Source organism: Schistocerca piceifrons, chromosome X, assembly GCF_021461385.2.
Source record: "Schistocerca piceifrons isolate TAMUIC-IGC-003096 chromosome X, iqSchPice1.1, whole genome shotgun sequence".
NCBI classification, from domain to species: domain Eukaryota; kingdom Metazoa; phylum Arthropoda; class Insecta; order Orthoptera; family Acrididae; genus Schistocerca; species Schistocerca piceifrons.
The window spans coordinates 459,649,073-459,668,250 of record NC_060149.1 but is presented as its reverse complement, the minus strand read 5'-3'; positions in this window follow the sequence as shown (position 1 = coordinate 459,668,250).

The window sequence follows — 19,178 nt, the reverse complement described above, 5'->3', positions numbered from 1 at the left end:
ACTACGTAAACCTAACTAACCTAAGGACATCACACACATCCATGCCCGAGGCAAGATTCGAGCCTGCGGCCGTAGCGGTCGCGTGGTTCCAGACTGAAGCGCCTAGAACCGCTCGGCCACATCCGCCTGCTATTCGAGTTGTAATTGTCACCGCATGACATATCGAACTGTTACAAATACGTTACTCAAAGGACAGCTGGGAGCCAGTCGTCCCATAGTGCGCGTTCCACTAACACCAAACAACCACCATTTGCGATGTCTATGGTGTCAAGCGAGAGCTCACTGGAGGGCAGGATGGAGGTCTGTTGTCTTTTCTGATGAAAGTTGGTTCTGATTTGGTGACAGTGATAGCCGTGTGATGGTTAGAAGGAAGCCACTTGACGTCCTGCAACCAACATTCCTGCGTGATAGACACATAAAACCTACGCCTGAGCTATGATCTGGAATTCGATTTCGTATGACAGCAGAAGCACTCTCGTGATTATCCCACGCACTCTGACTGAAAACTGGAACGTCAGTCACGTGATTCGACCTGTTGCGCTGCCATTCACTTACAGCATTCCAGGGAGCGTTTGCCAACGGAATATCGCTCTCCCACATCCCGCTGTTGTAACCCAACATGCTCTACAGAGTGTCGCCATGTTGCCTTGGCCTGCTCGATTACTAGATCTCTATCCAATGGAGCACATTAGGGACATTACAAACAGCATTCATTGTCCCTGTATCGACCTCCCAAGTTCAACAGGCATGGAACTTCCTCCATTCCACAAACTGACATCCCACGTATACAACACATTGCATACACGTTTTCATGCTTACGTTCAACATTCTGGCGGTGATAGATATTATTAACGCATCAGCATTTCACATTTGCAATGACTAATCTCGAGCTTAAATTAACCAATGATCCTGCAAAGTTAATCACTTAACTATGTTGCCTAGGAAAATGTATTCCCGAAATTTCATTTCTTTACATTAATAATTTTTTGGTGCTGCGAATTTTTTCCTGTCACTGCATAATAAATTAACTTTACAGTCTTCCTTTCTTTAGAAAAAGCGCAAGACCTCTGTGTAGTACTCTCGCTAGCTCATATTCAGACTGTTGCTATTAACTGGCACATCTCTTCCCATTGCTGTCAACAGGACTAGATGATCAAAAGTGTATTTTTAAATGTCTGATGTGTTGATAATGGTACACAATGATCGAACGATCAAAGTGTTTTCAAATCTATCAGTAACCAGAATGCCTATGGTTGTACATTAGTCTTAACTAACATTAAATTTCTACAAAATTGTCAAGGCTTTCGTGGCCACTTGTTGACAAACTGCCTATTGGTTCCTGTCTCGGGTTCTTCGGCCAGCGTTCATCTAACGATTTTTCCGACGTTTCGCCAGCACCAGTGACTGTCATTGTCAAATCTTCACCCTCCATTGCCGGTGGTGAACTGGAGCCGAGCTCGCGGCCGCAGACTATATGTATCTGGCGCGCCAACGTCCGAGGGCCTCTCCGCGGTCATTTCCGGTGCTGTTCTCCTCTTGCTACCTGTGACGGTCGTTCGCTGCAGTACGGGAAGCCAGGATCCGTTTGCCTTAAGGCTTTCCTCTTTCTTCTTGAAATTGTTCGCGAACAGTTTGGTATACATTTTGATTTGGCTTGGCAAACATTGGTCTTGACATGATGACTATGACGGTGACTAACTATTATTGACTGTTATACACTGTTACCACTACTACTTGATACACATGTTGAATATCAAATTTTGACAGAATTGCATTTACACAGTTAACACTATTCAGTTACACAGTAGTACTTAAATGTGGATGAAAGATGAATGAGTGTGTTTTGTGTGTTTTCCTTTCCTAATCCCAAATAATTGGTACCGACCTATCTCCTAAATATTATTTCACTTGTTTGTTGTGGCTGGCAGTGACACCCATAAATATTATAGATTTACTGATATTTGTGTATTTGTAATAGTTAATACGACAATTATCTGATATCGTTTGTGTGTTTATTATAATTTGTATATAGTGTAAGAGCATTGATAATAATTTTTTAAAAGCAAATATGTGTACATTCAAACTGTTGTTCGTGTTTACACGTATTAACATTGGTGAGTGCCACTTGGAAATGTTTAATTTTTGCTGATGAACTTTGATGAACTGTCTAATTAGTGATAGTGAATATTATGGACTGTTACCTGCACTGTTCAACATTACTGGGTGCCACTGATGAAGTTGCTTCTACTGAGATAATGTAACTTGTTGCTGTCTGCACCTGTTCAACATTGCTGGATGCCAGTGTGGGAACTGCTTCTACTGAAATGATGTCACTTGTTGGTGTCTGCACCTGCTCAACATTGCTGGGTGCCACTGTTGGAACTGCTTCTACTGAAGTGATATCACTTGTTGGCGTCTGCACCTGCTCAACATTACTGGGTGCTACTGATGGAACTTCTACTACTGATCATGTCACTTGTTGGGTTCTGCACCTGTTCAACATTGTTGGGTACCACTGATGGAACTGCTTCTACTGAAATAATGTTACTTCTTGCTGTCTGTACCTGTTCAACATTACTGGGTGTCACTGTTGGAACTGCTTCTACTGAAATGATGTCACTTGTTGGTGTCTGCACCTTCTCAGCACTGCTGGGTGCCACTGTTGGAACTGCTTCTACTGAAATGATGTCACTTGTTGGTGTCTGCACTTGTTCAACATTGCTGGGTGCCACTGATGGAACTGCTTCTACTGAAATGATGTCACTTGTTGGGTTCTGCATCTGTTCAACATTGCTGGGTGCCACTGATGGAACTGCTTCTACTGAAATGATGTCACTTGTTGGGTTCTGCACCTGTTCAACATTGCTGGGTGCCACTGATGGAACTTCTTCTACTGATATAAAGTTACTTCTTGCTGTCTGCACCTGTTCAACATTACTGGGTGCCACTGTTGGAACTTTTCCTACTGAAATGATGTCACTTGTTGGTGGCTGCACCTTCTCAACATTGCTGGGTGACACTGTTGGAACTGCTTTTACTGAAATGATGTCACTTGTTGGTGTCTGCGCCTGCTCGCCATTGCTAGGTGCCACTGTCGGAGCTGTTTAAATACTGCTGATGAAATGTTACAAGGCTGCTATTTGCACCTGTTGACTATTGCTGGGTGTTACTGTTGGAACTGTCAACTATTCTGAGGAGTGGTACTGGTTTATTGAACTATTGAAAAGATTTTATGTGAATATTTGTATAAACTTATTTTTGTGTATTTACTGTTTATGAAATGTTATGAGACTCTGGCCTGAACCTATTCGTCATTGCTGGTGCCTTTGATTGAATAATACTTGTGTAAACTATTATGTAAAATCACATGTACACAAGCATTTGTATTCCTTACTGTATTTTATATATTAGGTTACTGAAGGGTCAGTGCAAAGCCAAAATTTATTTAGTTATGTGATATTTACTTATTAATACCATCTTTTATTTTTGTCTGTATTTTTTTTGGACGAATTTGGTGCTATTGTCACCACCAATGCTGGAAAAAACACCATCAAATTCTAACCCGTGGAGGACGGGCATATGAAAGGTGGCTACACTGAGCCACAGCGCCATAGATTGCGCCAAAGAGTATTATTCCGCCGCCTCCACTGGCAGTAGTTGTTCAGAGAATGTCGAGGGCAGTTGTAGTTGAGAGGTAGCCGTGGGCAGTGCTTGTTGAGAGGATGTCGAGAGCAGTACTAGTACTTGTACTAGTACTAGTTGAGAGCATGTCGTGTACAGTTATTGTTCTGCTGGGCGAGAGAGTAGGTGCTGTTCGGTTGATGTAATGTATAGGAGGAATATGTTGCAATGATCACAGTGTATTTTTCATCAATATATATGAAGGTAACAAAAAATTTTTATTTCAAGTTTCCTAATTAACAATGCCTCTTGGTCACAGGTTCAGTTCACAAAGCATCTGGCTCGTGTTCATGTATTAGACTGTAATTCTGGTTTCTATGTGCAATTATAGTATTTGTGGTTCTTCAATTAGTTCATTGTAAATGGTGTTTAAAATTTCTTGTCGTATTGAGGAAGAACCGTGCCAGATACATGTACGTTGAGTCACACTACCACACACAGAACAGTTACACTTGTGCTTTGTTGTTTCGTAGTTTTTATTATTGCTGGGGACTTAATTAATCAATTGTATTAACGGAAATTTGCCTTTCTTCATTATTGTTATTTTATGCAGTCAGATTGCGTACTGATACTAGTCAAGGCCAACCGGTTGCATGACTTCGTAACCGGACATACAGCTACTAAAGGTATTGCATTTTCATTTTCATAATTAAGCCCCCATGCAACTTATTTTCTGAAACCTTCTATCTAGTCGAATCCAATGATGTGGTCAAGAAGGTGGCGTGAACGTCCATTTGCAGAAGGTGTTCGAAGTGATGACCATTGGTATCAATGCAGTGCTGCAATCTTCTTATCATGGACTGAGTGATATTCCTTATCACATCGCACTTACCGAAGCACATGCTCTGACAATTCTCTCTCGCATATCTTAGGGTTTAGTTGGAATGTCTTCATAAACAAAGTTTTTTATGAATCCTGACAAGAAAAAATTCCAGAAGAAGCTTGAACAAGACGGCCACGACACATCTCCTCCGAGTCCAATCCAACGAATTGGGAATTCTCTCTGCAGCTCATTTCTATCCATTAGGTAAAAATGTACCGGACACCCATCGTTTTGATAGCACATTATGTTCCTTGTTCCTAAAGGTATTTCTGCCAATAACAGATCTAATGTCTCTTGCAGGAATTTGGCGTACTTCCTACCATTAAGATTTCCTTCGATGAAATAGGGGCCTATAATTCCGTCTTCCAGAATCCCACACCATACATTCACCGACCACGGTCTTTGGAGTGCAACTTGCCACAGCCAGCATGGATTTTCAGTTGCCCAATAATGCATGTTATCCAAATGAACATTTCCATGGTTCGTGAATGTAGCTTCGTCAATAAATTAAATCAAATTAATAAATGTGTCATCCGTCTGAATCGGAAGTTGAGCTCATCGCCAGAATTAAACGTGACGCATACAATCCGTATAAGTTAATTCTTGGTGGAGACTCATATGGTAAGGATGATAATTATGGGGATGCAGAAGACGAACAACACTACTCTTGCTCATGCTAGATTCCCTTGCGATTTGACGCGAACTAATTCAAGGATCTCGAATCACAGTGGCAAGAGTATCAATTTCCGTTTCCTCGTTAGTAATTTTCCTTTGACGGATGTGTTTCCGATGGCTGAAGATTCAGTTGTTCTCAATTTATCACACTCGTATTTAAAAGTGCGACGTGTAGTATGAGTGCGTTGAGGATATCTTTCAGTGTATAAGTCTCTAGTTTTCACTGAATTTCGTGAGCATTCTACGTAAATGAGAAGCATATCGACTTCTTCTTCGAAGCAATACATCATTCACATTCACTTGATTTGACGATACTAGTCTTACCGTTCCTATTAGTGTCGAAGCCTCTTCAAACGATGGCCAATGATACTATTTTTTCTCATGTTGGACATAAGTGGGGTGACTGCGTTTTTTGCAATTCCTACATGGACACTTAAATTTTGAAGATGCTTGTAAATTGGTTTGGTGATACCACAAATAAAAAGCAAGTCAAGAGGTATCACATACCTCCTGAGCTTCGTGCATCCTCCACCGTCTTTTGGGCGTAGTAGAATCAAGAGTCGACTTCGTTAGACAACGACTGGAAAAACGCAAAACATGCTCCACCTGTGACCAAAAACAGAAGAGAAAGACGTCTTATATTTGCCATTGGGGCAAGTTGCAAGAAGCCAGTCTGACATGAAATCTCCAGAAAAATTTCTAGCAGGTGCAGAGAAAACCTCTGAGAAGGAAAGTAAACACCATAAAGAGCTCGTGTAATTTTCATATTTTTAAAGTTTTCGGGGAGATTTTTATGTTTTTATTATCACATGTATAATAAAGCATAAAAGTATGTAAAAAAGTAAAATATGGAGTGCATTGTGTTTACGTTTTATTAACATTAACATTATCATGTAATATTGTGTCCTTTTGTGTAATTTTCTGTTTAAATTATTATTTTTTATAAAAATTACCTTTAAAATTTTTAACATATATTTTTGTGTAGTGTGAAAGTAACCTGGTACATAAAATCTTAACTGTTCCCCTGAAATTTCTGAACCCAATTTTTATGTTGTTTTAAATATAGTGCTCACTCAGAATGCTTATGGGACAGTGTGTGACCAAAAAATGACCTGGGGAGCTAAGGGTTAAGTGAGTATATCCATATTATGAGGACTTTGCAGAACTAAATTGAAGTTGGGACCTATACTCCGTTTTACCTGAAAAGTGGTTCAGTGCAGTACAGGCTCTAAAATTGTGTACGTTCTCCAGAATGAAACCGAAGCTACTAGGATGAAGATTTCAGTGTACTGCAGAGTGGCTGGCTCATCCTTTATTAGTGTAGTAACCACCCAGCTGCTTGTATCTGTAGTAGTATTTTAATATCTTCTTCTCTGAGTTCTTTCTGTAAATTCTAGGCATTTCTTTTTACGAACTGATATACAACATATTTTATCCTTTATTTGTGTATGTTTAAATATTTTAGGCGTTTTAACGACATTAATCTCTGTCGTGTACTGCTGGCTGTTTAGTCGAGATTTCATTTCCAATATTATGCGTGACATTTCGATCGATGTCCAGCCCAGTAGCTTCGAAAGGCCACCTTTTACGGAATTATCACTACTAATGTTTATCGTGGCTTTATGTAGCTCAGAATATTAGTTTTCTCCTACTTGCTTGTCGTATAATAATGCCTGGGAGGAGAATTGTGTAGGGAATTATCTTTATTGCTTTGATTTCCCTTTTTGTTTCATGTCAGTATTCAATGTTACTCTTAATCCGTAACCTAATAGTGCTGAACTCTGTTATGTGTGACTTTGTTTAATTTAGAGTGCTTGTGCCATTGTAGAGCGGTATAGCTTTCTTGATTGTCGTTGAAGAAGCATGGAACGTCTAATGAATTTCAACTTCGAAATATGGCTTTAGGCATGACTGGACCGAAAACAGAAGTTTTTCCTGCTCAGTTTGAACATTTGTCTTGTAATTGGTCCGTCAGATCAATGTGTGAATCTCTTGATTTTCCACTGAACGCTTGTTCGAACTTTGTTCGGTAAAATGTTGGGAGGTTTACATAATGGGTGCTGGCGTTGTTTTAGCATACACCCGACTGAGCCAAGCGCCGGCTCTGCACAGTCGTTTTCCGTAATGATTGTCTGCCTGTACTCCTACGCCGGGATATAGTACAAGACCACAACTTGTGGAAGTTTAAGAAAACTTTTTTGTGGTCAGTTAGTCTTTGTCTGAGAGTGTGGTGAGTAACATGCACTGCTTCTGAGCACACTTAACACCAAGAATTGTGGTTGGGGTTCCAGTAAGACATTTCGTTTTATAATGTTGGTTATCTCAGCAGTAATTAAATTCAGTAGTTGTCACGGGAATTAGATGATTACATTTGGCATATGTATGTTTTATCAGTTTTAAACTTTTCTCGTGTTTAGAGAAGAGTATCTTGTTTTCATTATCCACCAATGTTAGAAATTCTCCATAGTGCTCTTGAGATTTCCATCAGCATAACGGACCATCACAAGCCAGGTTTGACGGCAACCGCGAGCATTTCGATGGGATTACTTGGACTTTATTCGTCTGGTTTCCTTTCCCAGCTATGGCAAGTGTCGAGTTTTAATGCGCTCCCAAGAGCAGCTGTATCCCATTCTTCCAATGGCATGATCTTTTCGCTGACAAAATAATGTCCAGAGAGTTTGTTAAGAAGTCAACCCCCATAAGGAACCATAATGTTAACATGATTTTTGCTTTATTGCTTTATTGATTAACTTTGAGGAGAAAATACTTCATACTAATAAATGTCCTTTTTATGGGATATAGATCACTGGTCTTTTTGCCTATGTGCATTCTATCACTTCTTACCAACCCCATAAGTAGTGAAAATAGCTGTCTTCCTTGGGAAGTGTCTTTTATAAAGTTATTAATGAAACTAGCTTCAACCGAAGCGTCCCCTGGGTATCCATTTGACACATATATTGAACACACATCCCCCTTCTCCTCATTGTGTCCACTTCTTCCTGCAGCCTCTATCTGTCTATCTCCTCCTTCTAACTCTTTCTGGCATTTAATTTCCCTCTCTTCCTCTTTTGGTCCATTTCCTCCGCCTCCACTCTGTGACCATATCTACCTTACCCCTGCCTCTGACCTTATTCTCCTCCACCACTCCCCACCCTCCCTCTCTCTCTCTCTCTCCATTTCAGCCTCCCAAACTTCGTTTTTCACTTTTCTGCTAACCCTGTACACCTTCAACCTCTCTTATGCACCTGCCCCACTTCCTCCCTCTCTGTCCATTTCCTCCTACCCCTCTCTCTGTCCTTCCTTTCCTTTATCAATCCCAACGTGTCCCCAGCCATGCTCACTGCCATATGTAGCCCCCACAATATACTTCAATATAGCACACCAATATTACTCTCACAACATGCCTATCATGCAGGACAGGCTGCACATCAGCGCTTGAGAAACATTTATTTGTCCCTGACAAAGAGGCTGCTGTTTAAAGCAGCTCAACAAAGGAGGCTGATCCTACTCCAACACAACTGTAATGCAGGGAAGCCTACATGTTAGGGACAGGCAACAATTTCTTGCCCCTGACATATATGCTCCCATGCGAAGGAGGTTCATTTGGCTGCCCACTGCTGTTGCCACATAACTTGCCTCTTGTGCAGACCCACCCATATGGAGGAGGATGGTAAAACTCATATTTCCTTGAATCACTGCTCCTAACTGAGCTATAATTTCATAAACTGCACATTTGGGCCTGCTGTTTTGTCCCAAATTCGATTGAAATCGACCTAGCGATTTGGGAGGAGACCCCTGACAGTGCAACATACGTTCAGAAAGGTAGAACCCCTTGAACGACTAGAGGCAGGATGTCCATATTCGCAGGACATGTACAACATTATGTTCAGCAGAAATGATTAGCATTTTACTCTCCTCAGTTCAGTACGAGTACTGTTGCCTAGTAGGCATAGCGTCCACATGACATCTTGTTCCATGCATGATGGTATGGACACATATAAGACACGCATCGCGTCGTGTGTTACAGCCATCCATGCTGTATTCACCTGGTTCCTAAGTTCACCTGTGATGGTTGGCACTGTGTCACAGCACTGCATTCATCGTTCACCATATCCCACCCATTTTCGACTGGTGACAAGTCTGATTATCTGATCCTCTGACATCATGTGACAACAAGAAGGAATTTGTTCTAGCACCAATAAGTGGTCGCTCATTGTACTGCTGAGAAATGTCGTCTGGGGTGTTTTGCACAAAGGATAAGGCTATGGGTTGTACGATGTCATTCGCGTAGGTCACACTGGTCACAGTGTCCTGAACACACACCAACTGTAATTTGTAGTTGTACATAATAGCACCGCACTCCTCAAGGCCTTGAATTGACGTAGTAAGTCTTGTGCAAATGCATTCCCTGTGATGCTGTTCTCCCTGCCTGCTGCGAAACAAAATATGGCCATCATTTTCAAACAAAGGGAACCTGGCTTCGTCTGAAAACACTACCTGATGCCCCTCCTTCCCCAGTGACGTCGTTCGGTACAACATTGCCGCCTATCATATTTCTGCACATTTGTCAAAGGTAGACGGAGAAGTGTACGACACACATGTAACATATGCCGAAATAAACGGCAACGGACAGTCACCTTTAATAGTGTGCAATGTTTTACATTGTTCCACTGTTGCGCCACAGCCGAGGAGGACGCAAATCCGTCCTGCAATGAAATTTGGACGAGCTGTCGATATCCTCGGTGGGGGTTAGGGGGAAGGGGGTGGTCTGCGGCTGTCAGTGAACCTATCTTCACGCACCTGTTGCACTGCCAAATACTTCGTCCCACACGAGCAACAATTTATCGAATGGATGCATCACATTCTCTCATGCTACTAATGGACCTTCTTTCACACTCACTGATTTGACGATACGGTTCGTGTATACATCTGCGAGGCATGCTGCACGTCTGCTTAAGTGCTGAAGTCACACTGATCCATTACCTTCGGTTTTTTTCTGAACATTTGTGTAAAAATATATACTACAGGCTGTCCAAAATTATGTTAGGACTGACAGGGAGGACACAAGCGGTATGGAGGCGGGGAGATTGTGGGAGAAGCCCACATGTCAGGACTATGCCACTTACCGCCAATCCCACGCTACCTGCAGCTGCAGCAAATCCCTGAATTTGTCAAATCATTACATTTCATCACTAAACTTCTCACGTGCAGTGGGCTTCAGTTGCAGCCAGCTTGCTGTCCTGTGTGTGACATTGCACCCTGTGACTTTCTATAGATGTTGGAGTTATTATTTTACTTGTTTTTACTGTTATTCGTTGTTACCATTATTCGTTGTTATCGTTATTTTTGTTACAGTTATTCATTGTTACTGTTATTCGTTATTACTGTTATTCGTTATTTCTGTTTTTGCTTGTTCCTGTTATTCGTTGTTATTGATATTCATTGTTCCCATTATTCGTTGTATGGTACTGGTGTCAGTGGGAAGTTCGTCGAAATTTATAAGTGGGAAAATTTGACGACCTCCTCTTGGCCATGGGATTGCCATACGAGGACAGTCATGAGAAATAGTTGGCACATAGTGCCCACTTTGAGAACGAAAAACTTAATGGCGGCCCGGTGCACTCCGTTACCAATGTGATCGACGGAAATGCTGCAACTTAGAATACAAACAAAAGGACTGCTGTGAAAACTGGAAATGAAATGTTCGACAAATAAAAGGAAATTGAGAACCATCAGAACTTATCACCCCCGAGAAAAAACATCGTATGGATAAGCGAATTATCAGTATCGGTTCGTTTGCTGAGAATGCGATTCTCCGTAGTGTCCACAGTTTTCCACAATCTTGTATTTCGCTGTAGACATTTCTGTCGCCGCAAGCTGTTGATGAAGAGGGACTATGTAGCTCCATGACGATACCGGTTTTTAATGGTCATCCGTAGAATAAATTTCGATGAACTGATGAGGCTTGACGAAAAGTGGGTAAATTCTGGTCATGTTTTCAAGCAGTGCTGGACAGATGACGCAGCTAAAGTAACACTGGAAATGTTTCCTGGCAAGCGTGACTTATTATTCAACACGCAGGCACCTTCCAACATTTTCTCCCAGACAGTCTCCAGCTTTTTAAATCAAATGAAACAGGAGAGCATCACGAAGAAATGAACAACGTTACATTTGCAAAGCTGTTCGAAGATTCACTAACACCAAATGTTGGAAAACCGTCAACAATTGTTCTAGACAACGCACCCTACCATTCAGTTGTTGTTGACAGTGCACCTACCAAGGCTAACCGACAGGACGAAATGATTGATTTTCTTCAAAGTCAAGAAGTCAGTTTAAGTGATGACTTTAAAAACGCGGCGCTTACATAAAAAATATCTCCCCACAGTTCCCCCTATACGAAATCGACGAATTTTCAAATGACGTGGGCATACAGTCGTCAGGCTCGCACATTACCACAAGCATTTGATACCAATAGAGTTAATATGGTCCCAATTTAAAGCATACTTTTCCAGGAATAATAACAAATTTACCCTGTTTGCAGTCAAAGCACTCACAAGAGAAGCTGTCAGGAACGACACCGCTGAAGACTGGAAGGAAGCCGTCAGGCATACGCAGAGCATCATGAAAGACCATGGCATGAAGTTCTTTTGGGAAATTAAGTGGAGAACATGATAATTTCATTAAATGACAACAGTGACAGTGACAGTGATAGTGACACTTCAAGAATACGTCATAACAACGAGAGAGATACGAGTGGAATTTTTCCATTATTCTCGTAGAAATGGAGCACAGGTAGATCGAGCTACATTTTTAGCGTGCGCAGATTACATTTGTAAGTACCTACATAACAACATTATAGCGTCAGAAGTTCTGAAATTTTTACAAGAAGGCCTTAATAGCAACTAATTCCATACGAAGTTCATCTCATGAAATCGGTATCTCTCAAACAAAATAATTATTACTGTTTACAAGATAACTGCTTTAATACAGAGGCGCTGTTAGTTGTGTTGCTTTTTTTCTTTCTGAACAGTAGAGGTTGACCTATTTAAGAGATGTTATTCCACCGTAGTAAACCCGCTTATTCTTTCTATTTGTTGTGTTGAAATTAAGTAGGAGCATCAGAAAAATTCATAACAGTTTCATTACTGACCTACAGCAATCTATTTCTCATGTTGAAACTACGCGGAAGACCGAGCAAACCATTGTGCGTCATATTTTACTAAAATTATACTGCATTAAATATCTCCAAAAATATTGAAATATGGTGTATTCTTAAGATTCCATTCCTATAATGTATTCACATAACTTTATTAATAAAAATCTTTCCAGCATGTTGAATATTCGGTAACGTCGTGAAAAAAATGTAATTTCGTGGACTGACTTTATATCGTCTTAATAATTAGTTTCCACAGATAAAACTAAAATAAAGACGTACTGTAACCCTTCCAGAACACGTTGATGCCATTTCCACATTTATAAAATGAACAGTTTGCCTTTTTGCGTGAGTCCAATAAAATGTAAGATTACACGTTAGCTCCGTGCAGGACGTGGCAACTCTGTTCCGTTTCTCCGTATGTCACTTCCTGCAAAAGTGTCAAACCGAAAGTAATTTTGGGCAGATTATAGCTGAGTACCTAGCATTGCTGGAGTATGTATTTACTCCAGTCCTTTATTATTCCAATTCCTCTTTGCAGCACTCTCTTTCTCTCTCTTCTTCTGTCACTCGGTCCATGTGCTCGTGTGCCCTCTTTCTGTCCATTTGCTCCTCTCCTGTCTGTCCATCTGCTTCCTTCCTTCTGTCCATTTCATTCCACCACTCTTACCTCCTCCTTCACCTCTACCTCCTCCTCACCCCATGAATGTTGATCTCCCTCTCCTCCATCTCTCTGTCCACCTCCTTCTTCTCCTCTTACTCTTTATCTCTTCATCTCCTTCTCCCTGTCAGTCTCCTCCTATTCTCTCTGTCTGTCTCCTCCTTCCTCCTCTCTTTGTCCGTCTGTTCCTATCTCGTCTCTCTGACCATATCCTCCTCTTATCTCTCTCTGTTCATCTCAGCTTTTTTCCTTCCTCTTTCCATCACTTCTCCACCCAGTCTACCTATCCCTCTCATCCTCTTCCTTTTCTCTGTTCATATGCTCTCCCTCCTCCTCTCTATTTCCATGTCCTCTACCCCATCTGTCTTTTTATATCCTCCATCTGTTGCGTAATTCCTGCAAAGGTGACTAGTAGAGGAAAATAAATCAAGGCAGTGTTTGATGTTACATTGAAGACGACTTCCATCAGTTGTCACTTTAATGAAGCATTTCTTACACATGCATGATTTTGTAACAATTCCTTTAGCACTGTTATTATACGAAATTTTTTAATAATTTGTATTGTAGTATCAATGAAACACTTCCTTATTTATTCACTATAGTCATGACGATAACGCAAAGCATCTTTGGAATCAAGAGAACAGACATTTTCATAACGCCAGGGACACCTGATGAAAGAAAAATTAATGATTTCAGGCATGTCACAGTAATGATTAGATTCATTTAGACAGAACTGCTGTTGGGTAAGAAATGTTCCTGGCTGTTTCTCTGCTTATTGTGATGCATATCGAGCATATTTGAAGCAATTCGTAAAATGTGCCGAAGGAAACTGATAATGCAAAAATGACTGAAATATCCAATGCGGTTCTCCTGATGAATCTCAAATGACACGGAGCAATCGCAAATTATATTGTCCGACAGTTTACTTTACAATACCTTCCATGGTAAAAAAAATTCGTTACCAGGGGTCATATTGGTTGTTCTGGGTGAAACCTGAGTTACATATACAGTCTTCTTGTTGTCATATGAAAGACATAGTTAGCGTCATGTAGATTTCAAGAGCCCAGCAAAAGCAACGAATTAATTTCTGGAACTGGTTAGAAACTGTTTAAAAAGAAATGATAAAAATCATTCTTTCCTGTTTTTCCGGATTTTTGTACGTCGACGAAAAAATTTTTACCACTAAACAGTCTTTTTTTATTTTTGATCCTAATACGCATTGAGGTCCCTGGAGGCAGACATAAAGCTGGGGAAACAGTAATCCATTCATACTTATTACTGTCGTTGTTGTATATAAATGTTCCACGGTGTTAACAGACTAAACAACAGACTCTTTCTTTTCGCCTCGAAATAATAAAGCGGGGTTCTATCACAGGTCTTTCACAAAACCTGATTGACTGGCGTTACACAAAGCAGATGTGGGGATAACAGAAAGCTTCTTCGTCATGTCGGTCACGAATTAATGGTATCTCCGACACACTTTAACTTGAAGTGAATTTTGTTGTTTTGTAACTATATATACTAAATGATTTTTTGAATCTGCTTAACCAGGTCGAAAAAGACTTGAAATCAGCAGTGTCTATCTGAAATGCGATTCTGAAGGGTAAGTCTTCTGGATCTCCAACGGTAACGGTGCACTGTCTCTCACGAACAGCTCTCATATCTCCAGAAAACTCCTCTACAGAACTACTGTTCACGTTATTTATTCAAGTTTAGGGGTTTATGTTGGTTAGTAATGGTGGCCACCCTGTAGAGTAAATCTTTCGGATAGCTTTCTGGGTTTTCACGTTTCCACATTTCCATATTAATCGTTAAACACAATGAATATTAATTCAGTTTTATTTCCATTGTTAACACTTACGCTACCGCAAAAGCAACTGGTAACTATTATGGATATTAAATGAGTTTCAAATTAAGACTGAACAGAAGCTGCGGACAATTTTTTTTCATAGAAATTACCAACGGTACCTGAAATTGACTCTATAAATTACGATTGCGATGAGTCGTCTCATCTGTTTATCGATGCGCCGTCCACCAAGGATTTGCAGCTCCCATGTTGCGCATGCGCAGTCCGCTATAGCTACGATAGGGCTGTACAGTTCTCCAGCTGCTTGTTGAGCCATGAATTTGGCAATTTTAACATTTATTTTAACATACCTGCTGTGCGTATTAGCAGTTCAAATTTTGGTAGGGTCTTTCTTTCGGTGAATTCCTCCTGTATAAAAAAAATTTTGGGCGGGTCTTCCTTTCGGTGTATTCTTCCTGACTATTCAAAAAATGGTTCAAATGGCTCTGAGCACTATGGGACTTAACATCTATGGTCATCAGTCCCCTAGAACTTAGAACTACTTAAACCTAACTAACCTAAGGACGTCACACAACACCCCCTGACTATTCACTTGTCAGTGGAACTTACCTACAGAGAGGCATTGTTTGCTCTTAATAAGTAGCACAGTAGCTTTATAAAGTCTGTTAGACATCGCAAAAGGTGTATCACGTCTTTTCAATTGTAATAAAGCTCAGAAATAATCAGAATTTAACAATCGATAGCGTCAATTCGCCAAGTTAAATCTATTTGAAAGAAAACCAGGCATCTTTTAGTCTTCTCCGGTGCTGCGATCTGTGTTATTACGTGTAATCTCTGCTTGGACTGCAACTAGACTGTCTGGCTGGAGTCGAGGTAGAAATTACTGGTGTTCGACTCATCTTCTTTGGGCTATTTCGTACATTGTGCTTGGACTGTGACTTACAGTTCCACTTTGCACTATTTCTGTGTTAAAGTTGTTGTTCAGTAAATGCTGTTCCTGCAACAGAGCCCCCTGCCTATCCAGAAACTCCAACACCGAACGCAACTGCATTTTCTGTAATGCATTCCCAACCGTCCAGCCTCTGAGTTCGACGTGCATCTCAAATGTAGGTCATGCTTTGGAACCTTAAATTGACTTATTTTTGCACATTAAATGCTTCCGAGATCTGCGTCTTGCCTGGTTCTAGGAGTATGAGAATGGTGTGACGGGAAACAGTTCGTACCCAAATTTCAACATTGTTGTTTTGCGTTATAAATTTCGCCAAGAGATTCTGCTCACAATAATACGTAAATACGATTGAGACATTCACCAACTAAATTAGTGATTTAATGACCAACTGTTAAGCACCGTTGTCTTTCATCTCGTATTCACGAATACTATACATTAAGACCGACTGCCGGCCGCGGTGGTCTCGCGGTTCTAGGTGCTCAGTCCGGAGCCGCGCAACTGCTACGGTCGCAGGTTCGAATCCTGCCGCGGACATGGATGTGTGTGATGTCCTTAGGTTAGTTAGGTTTAAGTAGTTCTAAGTTCTAGGGGACTGATGACCACAGATGTTAAGTCCCATAGTGCTCAGAGCCATTTGAACCATTTTTTAAGACCGACTAAATAAAAGGTGAATGCATTAATATGCTAGCTTGTAGGATTATTACACACTCATTTAAAGCTGATATTAAAATATTTCTCACATGCCACGTTTTATTCTAGTGTAAGCTTGTAGAATGTCAGTGAAATATTTTGAAGTTAGTCGAGTCAGCAGTTCCAACTTCTTTTATACAGAAGATAGACTGGCATTTTCTCCGAGTACAGTGGGTACACAGTTTTGTGGATTACAGAAGTAATCTTTTCTATACCCGGCAATAATTGGAGTATAACTACTTCACTCATAAGAATAACGTTCACCCTTTCCAAATATATGTTCATAGAAAAGATTAGTCGTAAAAAATGAGTTTGCCACTTAATGTAACAGAAAGAAATAAGAACTCACTCAAAGAGCATGTTAAATTTACAAAAATATACTTCTAATCTGTGACAAAAATTTATGCTTTCTGTTTGACTGAACGAGTTGTCGTAATTCGAGGATGCAGCGACATAATGAAAAAAGACGGAATATATTAAAAAGACACAACAACTGAACTTTAGAAAATGCAAACTGTTTAATCTTAGGTAATAAGTTTTACATTCAATGAAATACTCTTCATAGCAGAATGATTAAATAATTTGAATGCGAAATCGAAAATTATGTTTTGTTACAGTTTAGACAGAGCCAAAGTATCTAAAAAATACATACTTATTTATTTTGCTGAAATCAGTTTACAAGTATTAAAATTATAGCAGATCATGGATAGCACACTAATTTAGATATTCATTTTTCTGTAACACTTAGATTCTATACCAAAGTTAATTATCAAACTTCATTACAGTTTTTTTGAGAAAAATGAAAGTCGAATGACAAAATTTGGAATCATAATCAAATTTAAATTCTTGTCAATGAACGAAAATGGATTTAAAATTTTGTGTACGTTTGTTGCGCGTAGTTGTCTGCAAACACTACTGTGACGACAGGCAGACGATGCACTTGAAAAGTGCTCTAATTTTTATTACTAAGGAATGACTGGTCACAAAAGTCCATTTGAAGTCCTGTAAAATGATGCATACAATGCCTCTGAAGATCTACAAGTGACTAACTTCGTAGAGGTCGGAAAATCTGACAGTTGCGATCGCAGGATCTATAGGAGTGGGAGGTACCCGGCCGCGATACATTACTGTGTACATCTTATAGCACTTTCTCGCGATGCTGACTGAGATGGCAGTTCCTGCGATCGCACCCACAAAAATACCCACTGACTGGAGTACTTTCATGTTCAGGTCGTGAATCTCCTGTTCTAGTTGATCGAGGTCCATTGTTGCTTCGGTTGTAGTCCCGTTGACGTCCGGTTCTTCCACTGTTACGTTGACTGAATTACCCTCGTTCAGGCCCGTGAGCATGTCATCGATGAAATCACCACTTTCTTTCAAGGACACTTCATCGCTTTTTGACTGCGTGGAATTTTCTGGCGACAGGTCGTCTCTAGCTTCCTCATCATCTGCGTTTGCGTTCCTGACGAATAGAACAAAAGGAAATCAGGGCTCGTCCTTTCATATATTAATTATGCAAGTCACATTATTCTCTTATATTCTCCCGTTATGAAGAAATATTGAAACGTAAGTAATGTAAAATTTAAGAGTCGAAACATAGTACCACCATGCCGCAGTGAGAGAGATAAAAGATTGTAGGAAAACTTTCAATTTGACCCATGATTTACTAACAAAGTCATTGCAATTGTAGAAATATAGTAGGGCGAAATGGAAAATGAACATCTCTAAAGACGTCAAAGAGTAAGTTCATGTTTTTATTTGACGCTGATAGAGAGCTGAATATGTGGTCATTAGGTTTCAGCACCAATGTTGCGGTCTTCAGTCCGAGGACTAGTCTGATACAGCTCTCCATGCTGCTCTATTTTGTGCAAGTCTTTTTATTTCTGAATAACTATTGCAACACACATCCGTTTGAACTATATTCATCTCTTGGTTCCCATCTATAAATTTTATCCCGCACACTTTCTTCCGATACTTAATTGAAGATTCCTTGATGTGTCAGCACGTGTCCTATCAACAAATACATTCTTTGTTTCATGTTGCGCTACGAAATTTTTTCCCCCCAGTTCTATAGAGTATCTCCTTCCTAACGATCTTGGTGTCATAAAGGTGTGAAAAATGTATATGTAGTATCCACTCATTAGTTACGCGATGTACCGTATCCCTGTGTGGTACCCTATTTCAAAGTGTACTGTCATGCTCTTGTCTGAACTGGCTATCGTTCGCGTTTCACTTCCATGCAAGTATACACTCCAGACAAATACCTTCAGTATATAGTTCTGAAACATAAATTTATGCTCGATGTTAACAAACTTCTCTTCTTCAGACACCCTTTTCTTACCATTGACATCTAGAATTTATATCCTTTCTGCTTCGGCCATCATCAGTTATTTTACTGCCCAAATAGCACCACTCATTTATCACTTCTAGTGTCTTATTTCTTAAGCTTATTCCCTGAACATTGCCTGAACTAACTATATTACTTTCCATTACCTGGTTTTGTTGTTGTACATGATCATCTTACATCGTCCTTTCAAGGCTCATTTCCTTCCCTTTAACGGCTCTTCCAAGCCCGTTGCTGTTCCTGACGAAAAGTACAATGTTATTGGCAAACCCCAATGTCAATGTCTTTATCTCTCCTCCCTGAACTTCAAATTCGTCTCGAAAATTTTCTTTGAATTCCTTTACTGCCTGATGTACGTGCATATTGAATAACATCGGGTAGAGGCTACAACCGGG